General features: G+C 32.9%; 1 protein-coding gene across 5 annotated transcripts in view; it reads right to left on the minus strand.

Annotated features, from left to right (window-relative positions):
* LOC109534529 (cyclic AMP response element-binding protein A) overlaps positions 1-15053 on the minus strand; it is a 129000-nt gene that overhangs the window by 67362 nt on the left and 46585 nt on the right. Inside the window, exon 2 of one of the 5 annotated variants that reach the window (XM_048661503.1) lies at positions 2734-2785. The exons of the other annotated variants lie outside the window; for them this stretch is intronic. The gene's annotated coding sequence lies outside the window, so the exon portion shown is untranslated. The remainder of the gene's footprint in view (positions 1-2733; positions 2786-15053) is intronic. 5 annotated transcript variants of the gene reach the window in all.

Here is a 15053-nt window from a genome sequence, read left to right on the forward strand (position 1 = left end):
GCTGGCAACACGAGAATCTCCTTATCCTCATTCAGCGTTTTCAGGGCTTGTCTTTCACTGAAAGTGAGGTTGCTCTTCGGAGGCTTTGAGCGTTGCAAAATTCTCGAAGTCTCGGCCCTTATCTGTTCTGCGGTTTGAATGGGCAGCGAACGTATGCCACTCTCTACATTTGATATAATGTCCTCTAATGGCAACCTGGACGGTACTATGGCAAAGTTTCCTCCCTTGGCCAGCACGCTTTGTTCGTCACATACATAGATAATTAATTACGAAACCTTCTTTCTTTGTGGCAATGAAATATGTTTAACCAAGTTAATCAGCTTCTTTTTAATACGTTTTCGGGTGTGGAAAACTTCAATTGCCACTTATAGCTGTTTTAAAATCAAATGTTTTCATTTTCTTTTGAAATATTTTAGCGGTGTTTTTGTTATATGGCCATTATTTTCAATTTTTTTGTAACTTTTGTTTTTACCTTTTTACTTTGCAATGTTCCTGGTACCCGGTAAAAATGGATCTAAAGAAACATTATCGAAAACTGTATGTAATGTTCAGCTACGATAAAAAAGACAGAAATAGTGATATGTATATGTTACCGGCAATGTGCAAAATGCCTAGGCATTCTGCAAATTGACCAACTCGCCAGGCATTTTGCAGAATCGCTTCAACATTGGACAATCTGCACAATGACTGAGGTATTTTAGGCAATCGGCAAAATGCGTAAATTGTGAAACTGATAGTCAAATAAAATCCCATTGTTTTAGTGATGGAAATATGAACACGCTACTATCATCTTGCTAATAATTTACATTTTCAAATCCTAGTTTTTCATCAAACTAGATATTGATCTAGTCATATTTTTCACAAAACTACTACAAAAAAAAAACACAGGGATTGCGACTTCAAATTGCTGAATGTTGTAACTCTTAAAGATGCATTTCCACTTAACTTTTCAATTAGGCAATCATTTAAAGTAGTTCAATGGGCATTTGACAAACTATTAGTATAGCTAAAGATCACAAGTAAAACATTGCAAAACTTGCTTAATCTTAGGCGGCATGTGCATTTGGAAGATTTACGATCTTATAAATTTTCCATGAAAAAATACAACGCCAACCATGCATCCAGGCAGATATTTGCAATCAAACATCTAACTGGTACAGCGCATTAATGCCATTTTTGCAATTGTACTCTTGAAAACTTTAAATGTTTAATAATATCGAACACGGATAAAGGCCATCTTTGTTAGAACTCTAAATCGGTCATATCTTCGACATAATATAGGCAAGGAATCCGCGGTGTGTTGTTTATCAGAGGCAAATTTGTTCTTCTGCAGAAGTTAAAGTTGCTGAAAAAAATAAAAGTGTCCGCAACTGCACAGATTATTCTTGAAGCTAGTACTGAAAAGGAACGATTAAAACCGTCATGTTAGTTCAATGGAAACAAGCACTAACACCAACCATGGAAAATCCTTAAAATATTTTTCGCAGATTTTCTTGTCTCAAACTTTTGAAAGAACTCTATATCAAATAATAGTTTGAAGAAAAGCTATACCTTCTCCCTTCAATCCACTGGCCACCAGAAAACTTTTCTCTAACCTCTAGTTGTGATACAAGATCCCAAGGTTCTTCCAAGCAATGGAAACTGATTTTGTGAAGTGAGGTTGTAAAACGAAGCTTAGAAGGGCTAGAATAAATTGTGTAATTTCTTGAAACCAAACTCATGACACATAACATGATTACTTTTGGAGCTCAATTGAAAAAACCAAGATTTACAACGTCGAATTCTGGTCAACTGATGAGTATACCTGAGTTACGAGCAAAACCATCAGTCTTTTATTAACCTTTAAGTTTTATCTCTTTGTTTCATTGTTTTCCGTATAATGCAACAAGAAAATTCTCATTTGTTGCTGCCTTTAAATACTGTTGCCAAATTCACATCTTTGTTACTTGCTAATATCTCTTTTTTGATGTAATAGCCTTTTATTTTTGCTGTACTCCTCCAGGCAACACGTCTAGAGAAATGATGGAAATTTTTAGTAACCCTGCATATCAAAAATAAAGTCAACATGAGAAAAATTACGATTCCTTGAAGTATTTTTTTCATTTATTGTCAGTTTAGTCACATGAAAAGGCTGTTTTCCGACCAGCAGCAGAAGCAGCATTTTGGGAGCCACCGATTTTATTAGAAATAAAGCGATAAATTACGCAGGGAAACAGATCTTTTCTAAGAAGAGTCACACTATGTCTCAAGAGGACTGGTAGTAATTTTGATCAAATTCTATTGTAATTTTAAACTGAAATTGTAATTATTTGAATAATAACAATTTAAGCCTCTATATTATCCAAACGGTTCGATTCATTAAAACTTTTTACTCTATTTGGTGTCAACATTGCTTATGCTAAGTAGTCACATTTGGTGATCTTGATCTTAGGACATCTTGTATACAGCGCCCCTTAATATAACTCAGTCATAAAAGCATGTCATTTGGAAGAACTAATAACAGAGTTAATCATATACACTTATCGCCATTAACATCTCTCGTTTTAATGATTTTTTTGAATCCACGACTCATTTTCTAACAAGCATCCTATACAAATTACTCAAGCATATTCGCGCACAATACGTTAATTGTATTGTCCTAAATTACAAGTTATCCTAAACAATAATGTAACCTGCATTTGAAGGAAACCAAACAATAATTCATGTAATTAAATGTGCATTGTCTTGTCCTACCTGTCGATTGCATGTTCCAAAAAGATCGTCGCAAGGGTATTGGTTCACTTACCTGCAAATCAAAGGTAAATGTTATTATTGACAGCAAAAACAAAGTTAAATTAGTGTTACATGATGATGTATGCGATTACTACTGTTTACTTGGAACAAATTTGCGTTATTTACATTAACACGAAATGTATTGTTGTTCACGAATCTGATTAGTGCAGACAATTACTTATTGAAAATTAAATGGAAGTAATAACTTGAGCACAAAATCGTTGTTAAATAGAATCGCTGTTTGCGCTTTCACAAAAAATATTTTGGACTTAACACAATTCGCGTCAATTCTCGGTATTAAAATAATAAATTTAAAAGCTTTAATTGATACTCCACGTTCTACGAAAACATTATTCTTTGTGCGAGTGGTGTGAATGGAATTAAACTGTCGTTAAGTTAGGATACACACAACTTATTTGCTTTTTAAAGCAAATAACATTTGGAAAAATACATTCAATTACATGAGTTATTTCAGCTCACAAACAAGAACAAAATTAGTGTAGTAAGTACATTTTATCTACAATCATATGTAGTTCTTCATAATGTTGACTTTCGTGACTCTTTGAAAGTCCGAAACTCTCACTTTGTTTTTCTTTACTTTTCACCGTGCGAAACGTACTTCCTGTTCACCCGGATAGCAACTAAAACTGACATCACATTATGGTTAAAAATTAAAAACGTAACTATATTTCACTGAAAAGATAATGAACCTTTATTCCAAGAAGAATCTAAATGCTGCACACACAGGCAAAATGATAAAGTTACGGCGAAATGAAAAAATTTTGAAGTCACTCTTCTCGTGAATTTTATACCGGATTAACGTTTGGTTTTTATCAAATTATAGCTTTTTCCTTGACGAATTAATATGAACTATTTTCGTTCTTAATAGATAAACTTGTAAATCCAAACGAGGTCGTAGATAAAGTAACAAAATTTCAGAAATTTTGTAATCCCGCTGTAAAGTGGAGAGTTTGCAATACCAAGATGCTACTATTAGATGCGATTGCAAATGCGTCATTCGAACAATCAAATAACCAACATATCTACATTACTTTAAAAATTCATTAAATTTGCATTTTTTGGGGCAGACATAACTCAATATTAACAAAAGTTCATGTTATTTATGTCAGTTCCTCAGTTCAAAATGAATCAATACATTAAAGTTAAAAAGCGAAGACACATCACATAACTATATCAACCATATATCGCAAATCTTAAACGACTGGAACATATCACAGATAAGCCCAATATACAAAAAAGCGGATACGTTTAGATGCGAGAACTATCGAGGCACAACGGTCACAAGCACTATGTGTTGAGTGTACGAAAAAATTCTGAAAAATAGGACAGAAAATGAATACAAAGAAATAGATGCAGAAGAACTAGCTGGATTTCGTGCGTGTAAATCAGTTGTCGACCATATATTTCCTCTAACGCAAGTTATAGAGAAAAAGATGGAACGCAACCAGCAATAAATCTCTTATTTGTGGACATGAAAAACGCTTACGATAATGTTCCATTACGTAAACTCTGGGAAATACTACAGAAGACGAATATAAATCTAGAGCTAATTGAAGCCACCGAGAGCCTGTACAAACAACCTGTAATGAAGATCAATAAAGTCAGGAAAACAAATAACAGTCGACTTCGTAGATCAAAAGGATTGAAACAAGGATGCTGTACGTCACCGACCTTAGTCAAAATATCTGGAGGGAATCTTGAAGAAATGAAACAAGAAATGCAGTACTATGGGCATACCACTTTCAGACATGATCCTGTATCCCCTATCATTCGCCGATGATCAAGTGCTAATAGCGGAAGACCACGACGATTTGAGCTATATGACCTGAAAGCTAATTGAAGAATATCAACACGGGAGCTGGAAGTATCCCCTGCCATCCCGAAGCAATTATTCAACTGGCAGCCAAGAGGACAAGGACGGCCCGGAAGACCGAGAAAGAGCTGGAAACAGAGAACTTGAAGACGATCCGAGACAGATGGAAAATGGAAATCGGAAGACGTCGTAGAACATTATAAACCGATATATAGATAAATAAAATGCTTTTAATAAATATAAGAAAGTGATTTGTTTAATACTTCTATGTAAGTACATCATTTTTAAATATATCACTTTTTAAAAATTTATTTTAGTACTCGAACAAACAAAATACGTTGCTAATAGGACAGAACATACATTATCAAATGTTTCAAAAAGGGAGTCAGGTTGACTTTTGATAAATTTTCCTTCAACAGAAATTAATATTTTAATAATACTTTGTGGGAATTTTAATTAATAAGTTCATAAGCAATTTAAAAAATTCGGCAATACCACTACAGTTTAATAAAAAAAAAGATTGTCAAAAATACTGGGTGCTAAAAGTTCCAGGTGTTGGCACATGTATCTCGTGAACTGTAGGGATACGAAGTCATAAGGGCCAAGCTGCGCATTTTCAGACTTAACAAAATTCTGTTTTAAAGTTAAAAAATTCCAACTACTTTACGAAATATTAGGACGAAACTTCCCTAAGACGTTATACCTTGAAGTCTCCGATTAGACTATTTAAGAGTGTATAATGATTCAAAAATAAAAACAGGCAGAAATGGATCACATCGTTTGGTAATTTCAAGTAAATATAATAGCTCAGCATAAGGAACTTAATAATTACATTAAAACGAGTGTTAACTATAAATTAAGATTCTATTATATCGAAGTATGGAAATAATATTAATAAATAAGTAATAATTTAATTTAATAATAGGTCGGAAAATTTGATAACAGAATAATAAGTGCAGGCATATGTAGAACCAATGCAGTCATAGATAAACAAGAATTACAAAAGCAATAAAGCTATTAAACGTTTGTTTTCATAGACGAGTGAACAACGGCAGATAGACGAAATATTTTACTAAGTTCATATTTTCAATCCCAATTTTTATTTATTTGAGAAATGGACTAATTAGTTACAATTTAAGAAGTAAAATATTTTTTTCTTCAAAGAATAAAGGAAATATAAGTGAGTCAGTTTTCTACATGGAATAGTCTAACAGTAAGATGTTTTCAACTGCTTTTTGACGCGCTGGCTAAAGTAGGGTGATTTCTTGTGTAAAGATTGTTTATAAAAGACAACACCTGCTCAATTCGGATAACGTACGAATATTTATCTCTTAGTACATTTAGTACTTGTGGATGTACAAGGCGACTTTATTTTAACACTTCAGTTTTGCATAGAGCTAAATTTGTAAAGACAGAGGAAAGTTTAAATGTATTCGGTTCCAGGACAAAACTAAATTTGTCTGAGAGGAATGAACAACAGTTGTCACAACAATCATCGATCATCGGAGAAAAGTCTCCTTTCTACATGTGAGGATTAAACATCTCTACCCCTCAGATTGACTAGAGCGTTCGACATTTTCCAGTGCCTAAAATACCCTAGTCAATTTGTCGGTTACCCAAAGTAGGTAATATTTGTACATTGCCGGTAATATGAAAATGGCAGATTTTTTTAAAAACATATGAACATAGATTAGCAGGACAAGTCAAATAAAAAAACATTTATTTGAAAGACCCCAATTACAAAGAATTGCTTTCTAAACACGCTCTTAAAATATTTGCACATCATTGCGGTAAATACCGTATATCATTTAAGACAGTATTAATTCAGTTAAAAGAAATCTGTTAACACCAGTATTTAGGGTCTTCATTTTTTTCCACAAAGTACTTATGCTATATTGACTGTATTTAATTGCGAGGTACGTAGTTGCAAATAATCTTATTAATAATATTATGCGTTGATATTAACATGATCCCCGTACTCAGAGAATTAATATAAAATATCAAAAATATTTGAGTTGTTGGTAACCAAGCAATTTCGAAATAAATTTTCTACTCTTATATTAAATTGTGTCATCAAATAATCTAAGCATCGACTTTGTATCAATTATGTAGAACAAAATTAACCACTTGCTTTTATAATAACGGGTTATCAATTTAGAGGTTGGGGAAGTAAAACCTTGCTATTTGATTTCTGTCAAAGGTAAACGTCATCGGAAGCGTTTTTGTTTTAGTTCAAGGTTTGCCATTTTGGAATACGAATTGTTTAACAGTTGAAGAACGCAAAAAAATTATTAAATGTTACTTGAAAAATGGTGATTCTGCTGTATCAACGTTTAGGGCTTTACGAACAGATTACGGTCGACATAATTGACCCACACAGCAAACAATTTCGAACACAGTGGAAAACTTTGAAGAGACTGAATGGGTACTGATATTGTAAGGCTTGCGCATCATCGCAACATACGTTCAGCTGAAAATATCGCTGTTGTTGCTCAAAGTGTTGAGGAAGACCTGAATTCGTCGATTTCCCGATGTGTTCAACATTTGGGCTTGTCTTACGACTCACTGTGGCAAATTTTGCAATTGGATTTGAAGCTCCATCCGTGCAAAGTCCAACTCACTCAACAACTTAAGCCTTAAGACCATGGGCAACGCAGAACATGGTCGCGCATGGAACACGCAAATTGGGTGATTGAACAACAAGCCGTTGATGATTTTTTGAACCGAATTTTCTTCAGCGATGATGATCATTTTTCGCTCGGTGGTGACGTGAATAAACAGAACAGCCGTATATGGGGCTCTCAAAATCCTCAGGAGATCGCAGAAAGGCCTTTGCATCCTGAAAAAGTGACCGTATTGGGCGACTGCCCCACAGAACCACCGGTGATCACCGGTAACGATCAAGCAGATTTCCAACATATGCGATTCCCATTGAACGGTCTCACAGAAAGCTTCATTAGTCATCCACTGCTAACCACCGTTTCGAAATTTGGTAGTTTGGTAGAAGGCGGTGAATGCGTGCATGCGGGTTAGAAATGATATCGGCTTGGTTTGGGCACATTCGTAAAAAGTGAGGTTATAAACTGGTAAACAGTGGAAGTCGGTGAATAATTGCTGTGAGACCGTTCGTTGCAGATTCCATAATTTTAGTCGATGGTAGTGGGTGATAGTTGATGACAGTGGTTGCTGTGGGGCCGCTGCCTTACGGTCCGGTGGTGTTATTGGCCCGTCTTTTTTGAAAACGATCAAGGGAAAGAGCCCTAACAGTCAATTCTGAGCGCTATGGACGCATGTTAACCGATTATTTTTAGAGACAAATTGAAGATTATGATCTGGCAGACATATGGTTCCAGCAGGATGGGGGCAACGGGTCACACAACACTGGCAGTTAGAGCCCTATTGCAAGATAAATTTCCAAGACGCATAATTTAGATATTGAGTGATGTCAATTAGCCCGTAAGATCCTGCGGCTTAACACCGTTAGATTTCTTTTTGTGGGGCTATACGAAAAAGTTTAGTTACGAGAGAGAAAGTATACGCCAACAATCTTCAAACTCTTGAGCAATTGAAAGCCAATATCCGTGAAGTTGTGACCGAGATATTACCGGTAATGTGCCGAAAATTCGTTCAAAATTACCTCAAAAGGATTGAGGCCTGTAGGAGGTCCCGTGGAGGAAATTTATATGCTATTGTTTTTCACGTATAATGGCAAGGTTTAATCTTTATATTGAATTAAAATTTTCGTCTCCATCTGAATATTTTGTTTTTTACTTTACTTTCCCAAATATAAAATGGATAACCCTGTATATATCGAGAGCTTGAATGTGATGCAGAATAAGTGAAAGTTGGAAGTTCAGTTGACGAGAGGAATGATGGCATTTCAGTTCTCGAAATAATTGACTCGTGATGAGACATGAACTACTCTTCTGGAACCATCATTCACGAGAGAATTATCACAATAAAAATTCCAATTAATGTATTTCACTAACTGGTATCTCAACAGTTGTATGAAAATTAGGATTTGTAGAATTATTGATGTTCCGAATCCTATTGCCTGAAATTCAGTTTGACCTTCGCATTGACCATGAGAAAAACATCGAATTTTTACAAATGTAGGACTTCGCAAAATGAATATTTACATTAAACGTGCATAAAACACGATAAGTGTTACTATTTATATAAAGAGAAAGCAGGCAATATGTAAAATATTTACCTTCAACTAAGCAGAGTTTTGCTAAGAAGATTTTGATTGATTCAGAAGCTTAAGATTTTGAATTACAGTTAAAAATACTGATACTTATATTGACTAAGTATTTTTAAACCAATTTTTCGATTACCTGCAATAATTTCTTCAAACATTCAAACATAGCAGGAGACATGACTATTGCTATGTGTTTGCTTAGTTTATTAGTTTTCAGTTAATTTAAGTTAATAGATGCAAAATATTCATGTTTTCTGCAAACCGGTGGCTTCGTATTTGACCCTCACGGTGTCGACAAGACATCCAGCAGACTACCAGGGTTTAAAAGTGGAACATCGTCGCACAGATCCGCTGAGGAACTTACTTATCCTGGTTCGACTTCACGCTACTAATTTCGAATATGACGGTTTCTCTCGAATGTTGATGCCTTACCTCAAATTATTAAATTTTTCATAAGTTATTGGCATTAACTTTGACCAATTTGTTAAGACGATAAGAAAGCGATATAAACCAATTGAAGAAACATTTCTTTGTGCAATATTTTTTTCTTATTTTTCTTCTATTTTGTTTCTGTTAAAACGCCTAAACCCGTTTGTAATCGCGTTACTCGTAAATGTATTGTAAATGTAATTTATGTATGTGTATTTTCACTCTTATAATTTATAGGAATACTTTTTCAATTTCATCATGATTTCGCATTCTTAATAGTACTCCAGAAAAGTATTCTTCTTTGCGAGTACATGTATATAAAAATATTAGAGTATTTTTAAATAGTTACTTGAACATAGTCGGTGTATAAGATAACGTTATTATTTTTTTGACCTTGCATGATTTTCTTATAATTAGTCCTTTAGAAATGATGAAGAAGTGTTTAAAAAAAATGATATTTGGTGTTCAATTTTTTGAAAAGTTTTGAGCTCGATTACTGAAGAGTGAATGCTCAATTGAAAAACGTTGATTATAAATAAATTTTCAAATTATATTAAGAAACAGCCTACTCATACAATTCGTTTCATGTCATACATGTACTAATTTCAGAACAAAGACAAAGGACAATTAATTTTCGGGTTCCAGGCACAGAGGAACAAGTATTGGACATAATCGAATCAGGACCTCCAGGGGTACTCAGAGCACAACTGACACTTTCCCAAGCACCAAATAAATATCGAGGAAGGGATACATTCCTACCACGTTTATACGATACACTATATATATACACTAAAAGTGTCGAAAAGCAGGAGCAATCAAAAGTTACAGTTTTGGTTGAGTGTAACGCCCCAACAACTAGGATGAGCAATACCTTTCAGAACCACTATAGCAGATTCACCTTATCCCCATACACTTATACTCTTGCACGTATTGCATGAATATGACCAATATAGAAGGGTGGAGTTCTGTGTAATTACGTACCAACCATTAAGTACACACAAAACAACTGGTTACTACTTGTCAATTTTTGGAATGGAAAAATCAGCAGACAAAATGTGCGTTATTGGTCGCATATTAATCACACATATTTTCCGAAAGAGCCACACTCAGACTCATAGCAAAATGAATATTAGAAACCCACCTTTTCTTGGATACAAAAACACCTGGTGTGTTGTACTTAAATTTGCTTATATATCTTTGAATTCACAAAATAGTGGCTGAAAATCAAGGTAAACTTTTCAAATTCAGTTTTATTTTTCCCACATTCTTTCATATAAATAATAAGAAATCACATAATTTTAGAGATATACTCCTATAAGATTAAAATTAAATGAAAACAGCCATTATTAAAATTTGGGTTTTCCAAAAAATATATTGTTTTCTATCATTTCTAAGACACTGTTAAATCGATTTGAATAACCAAAAGTTCAATGAATAGAGGTTAAATATAATGTACTTCTAAGTTGTCGCAGGGTCCTCATTTCTAGTTCTTTTTTAATCAAAGATGGCACCTAGAAGCGATTTTGAAAGTCCTTTTTTTTCAATGCGCGTCAAAAAGTAGTAATGTACCGCTAAAACTCAGGCCTAAGTTTAAAAAAATATTCTAAGCAGTTCCGGATATCTCTGGTATTTTAAGAGGGTCATTATTAACGTCCGCTCTGTATTAGTGAGTGATTTTGGTGCCGGTATAATTTTAAATTTACGTGCTGCATCTTATATTCTATTAGTGAAATGGTTTATATACCCGCATAATCGCCTCATTATAAATTATTGTTTTTAGAGCTTTGCGGTTTTAGTTTTGGAATTTAGTTATTTTACTTCGTTTATTTTTAAAACTTACATATATATTTATGTAAAAACTTTATGAATTATATAGCTATTTAATTTAAATTAATTCACTTAATTATTGCTCAACACTGAAGCTGTTTACAGGGTTGCTGGAGGACCAACTAGAGAAGCGAATAAAAACCAGAGAGGAACAACAAGAATTCAAAAAGAATAGAGCTACAACCGATACCATAATCATTACCAAGCAAAAGGAAAAAGCAATAGAGTACAATAAACCAGCATTTATTTGTTTCGTCGACTTTACTAAGGCATTTGACATAGTCCGCCTGGAAGACGTCATAACAATCCCAAAGGAAAAAGAAGTTCCTGTTGGCATAGTAACAACGGTATGGAACTTTAACACTACTAATAGAACGCAAATCAAAGCTGGAGATAATATAACACCTAGCATCCCCACTCTAGGAGGAATTAGATAGGGGATAGCCTTAGTCCATTTCTATTCAGCATGGAACAAATTGCTATTATCTTGAAACATATCTAATTTTAAACGTTTTATGTCACCTTTTTGTAAAATATATATTAAATTTGTTGCCCTATGAAATCATGTAGGGTGTCTCATTGAAGATAATAAGATAAAAAAATTAATTAATTAAACGTTATTTAATTTTAAAATTAATTTTATTTTATTTCAATGATTTTAAATCATCAGTTTCATATTTCCGTATAAATTTACATTGAATTCAAATTTGTATTAAGTTGCAGCAAAAGGAGTTAACTTAATTTGAGTATCACTTCAATATCACATTAAGCAACATGAATAACGATTGAATGGTCGTACAATTTTTTAATTTTTCTGACGGTTTTCCAAAAAAGAAAGGAAAAAACTAAGTGAAATATTTTTATAGAATATCTATTAAATTTATCAATATTATTTTATAAGGTGTTCCACAAAAAAAACTATTTGTTTTTTTTAAGGCACGCTCTCTATTTGAAACTGATTTTTAAATAGCCCTGGTAATCTACATGTTACCAAAAATGAGATTGGAGATAGCCATTAGTGTCTCCGTGAACTAAAGTCTAGATTAAAGTGTGCTACCCTGCATTGACCACATTGTCTATAACCATGATATTTATATTAATGTAATCAGTATTAAAAGGTCCTCAGTTCACTAGTGTTTTCCGGCGTCTTTCATGTGGGCGTAGCACACTGGTTAAATATATAGTTTGGTGGTTCAAGTTCAAAATTAATTGCTTATTGTTATATGGATTTATTATAGGAATATGTGAGCTTCTTGTATTAGACACAAGATAATTTTCAACAATATCCGAATGTGTAAATACCAAATGTTTCAAGTTAGAAGTAAGTTGAGGGTAAACTACAATTTTACAGTATTATTTAACACTATAGACCTAGGAGAGACTCAAACATCTTTCGATACATCAGCATTTTTTCATTATGTTGTAAAACTATTTTTGTTTGTTTTTATTTGTTATTGCTGTTTATTATTATCATCTAAACGGTTATTGGAACATTCAAGATATGTCAAAAGAGAGACTTTCGAGGCCATTCCTCGAAACTAATGGGTTTTTCGGGTTTTTAGGCCGTCTTTCGGTAAAATTTCTTCTTGACGTTTCGCAAGCACGAGTGGCTTGCATCTTCAGAAGTGGTTTGCTTGAACGCTTACACTCTTCTGATGTATCAGAACAGTGTCATTAGTTTCATTCAAGATATGTTTTAAAGAATATAACCAATTATTTATGGCACAAAAATATTTCAGTTATCGGCGTTGACTTTTAAGCGTATTATATTTGGCCAAATATCATAAGGGTAATAATGAACAATGTTGAGAATAATTTATCTTATCGGACAATTTGTTGTCTTAAAAATGTATTTAGTACTTCATTATTCTTTGATTCCTCGATATCCTTTAAGAATACTTTAGTTATAAAATATACTTTTAATACAATAGCATTCCTTTGCAATTTATTTGAAGCTACAATAAACTATGGATTGTCATAGAAGGGATGTCACGTCTCACTCATTATTAATCTAGAGAACTATAAGATTAATTAGGCGATGCAGAACTTAAAGACTTTTTTATTATTGCAGCGAAGATAAGACAACAATGCTGCAACAACATTTTTGCTGCTTAGATATCTTTGATTTCCAGAATGAATTTCAAATTTCAATAATTTTATTACGGAAAACGTGATTTTTATGAATTGATGATAGCTAAAACTTGAAACATATTCTCAGATAAATTTTGCATAAGATTTTAAAAAAATTTCATCCGATATTTTTATCTCTTAGCAAGTCTACAAAATTATCTTACGCTTCGAATAACATTTGCAAAAATTACCTAGAACTTTTGACTATTCCTAATTTTATATTTTAATAATATAATAACATAATACATAATAATCCATTATAGGAGCCTTAATTACTTAATAGCTTATCATTATTTCCAAAGTAAGACTGACTGACAAAATATAACATACTTTATACACCTGCTTATTTGTATCGTATAATGAAGAAAATACCGTATATTATCTGAAAATCGATAATAAAAAAATGGAATCTAGATCAGTGTAAAAATCAGTTTTCAAAGTTGTCGCCGTTTAACCATGTTTATTTTGACATCCTGAGGGCAATCTTGTGCCAGATATTCTTAGTAATTTCGGCAAATTCTCATTATTAAATCAAACTCCATAAGTAGCATCGTAAAAAGCAGGCTGGTTACTATATGAAGAATCTTAGCCTTAACACAGTTTAAGGGATAAGTAGTAAATTCTTTAATTGTTTAAAATTAGATAATATAATAGTCAATAAATCATAAAGGCAACTTACGGAAATAGACAAATAGTAGGCATCATTAAATCAAGACTCTACTATACAGTGTAGTCGGAAACAACTAGCAGATATTATAGAATTTAGGAAATTTTGAGCTTGGCTATTAATTGGCAAAATCTAAACAATTATGTTTAGATTATTTTTATTTATTTAGATTGTTTTTGAATACCTATGCGAATGCATATGAGGTTACCTTTCCGATAATTTCAGCATTCAATATAAATTGTGCAATTCTAATTTTGTAAGAATTGGCAGCAGTTGCACTGTATCTGAAATCTTATTTATAGTCGAATCAGACACGTTATTGTCAATGATAATCCAGGAATACGATTGAGCTCCGAACCCCAAACTAATTGGAAAATTTTAATTTCTGATATATTTCTTGTCCAACTGCGTTCCTGTAGATTTTAACGAGTGCGATTTAAAGAAATTTAAAAAAAATCAATTTCTTTATCTTATTTCCTAAACCTTAGTTGTGGCTATTTTGAATATTCATAATAAGCATCGCGTTAATAGAGTAGAATAGTCATTAATGTTAATGCTCGATAACCTCAAAACTTGTTTGTTAGTGTGTTAGGATCAGCAATTTCAATAAACCAGTTACTTAATTTGCTTAAGCTTCAATACGATTCTGTTGAAATCAAATTTTGTTTAGTCAACTTAGATAAGACACAAAGGAAAATGTTATTCATACAAAGGTAAACAATAATGAAATTCATAAACATATTAGAATTTGTCACACTGCAACTTGTCCTTTACTTTCGAATTTCATTTATAAATGTTCCTTACACTTTCAATTCCATTTGGTCAACGACTTGAGTCAACTTGTTAATTAATTTGCGCAAATACCTGTAGCTTCGTAATTATTTAAAACTCCGGTAACCATGGAATTATACAGACTTACAATACTTACAGACAATAAGATAGACAAGGATAAACGGTACATTCAACAAGATTTGTTGACGAAATGTCAATCTGTTCTCATAACCTCGAATATGGGTGTTTATAAATAAACCCTACACCACCAAACAATTGAATGGTTAACTCCAAACAAGCTAGTGCCTGTGTAATCTCCTTATTATTCACTCTTATCAAGCAGCTTCTCGTATTCAGTTAATTAACTCCTGCTTCATTTGTATCTCCTTGTGCTGTGTGTATCGTACAAACGTGGTAGGAAT

The sequence above is a fragment of the Dendroctonus ponderosae genome, unplaced genomic scaffold (assembly GCF_020466585.1).
Source record: "Dendroctonus ponderosae isolate FM_Combo_2020 unplaced genomic scaffold, Dpon_F_20191213v2 Dpon_F_20191213_1, whole genome shotgun sequence".
NCBI classification, from domain to species: domain Eukaryota; kingdom Metazoa; phylum Arthropoda; class Insecta; order Coleoptera; family Curculionidae; genus Dendroctonus; species Dendroctonus ponderosae.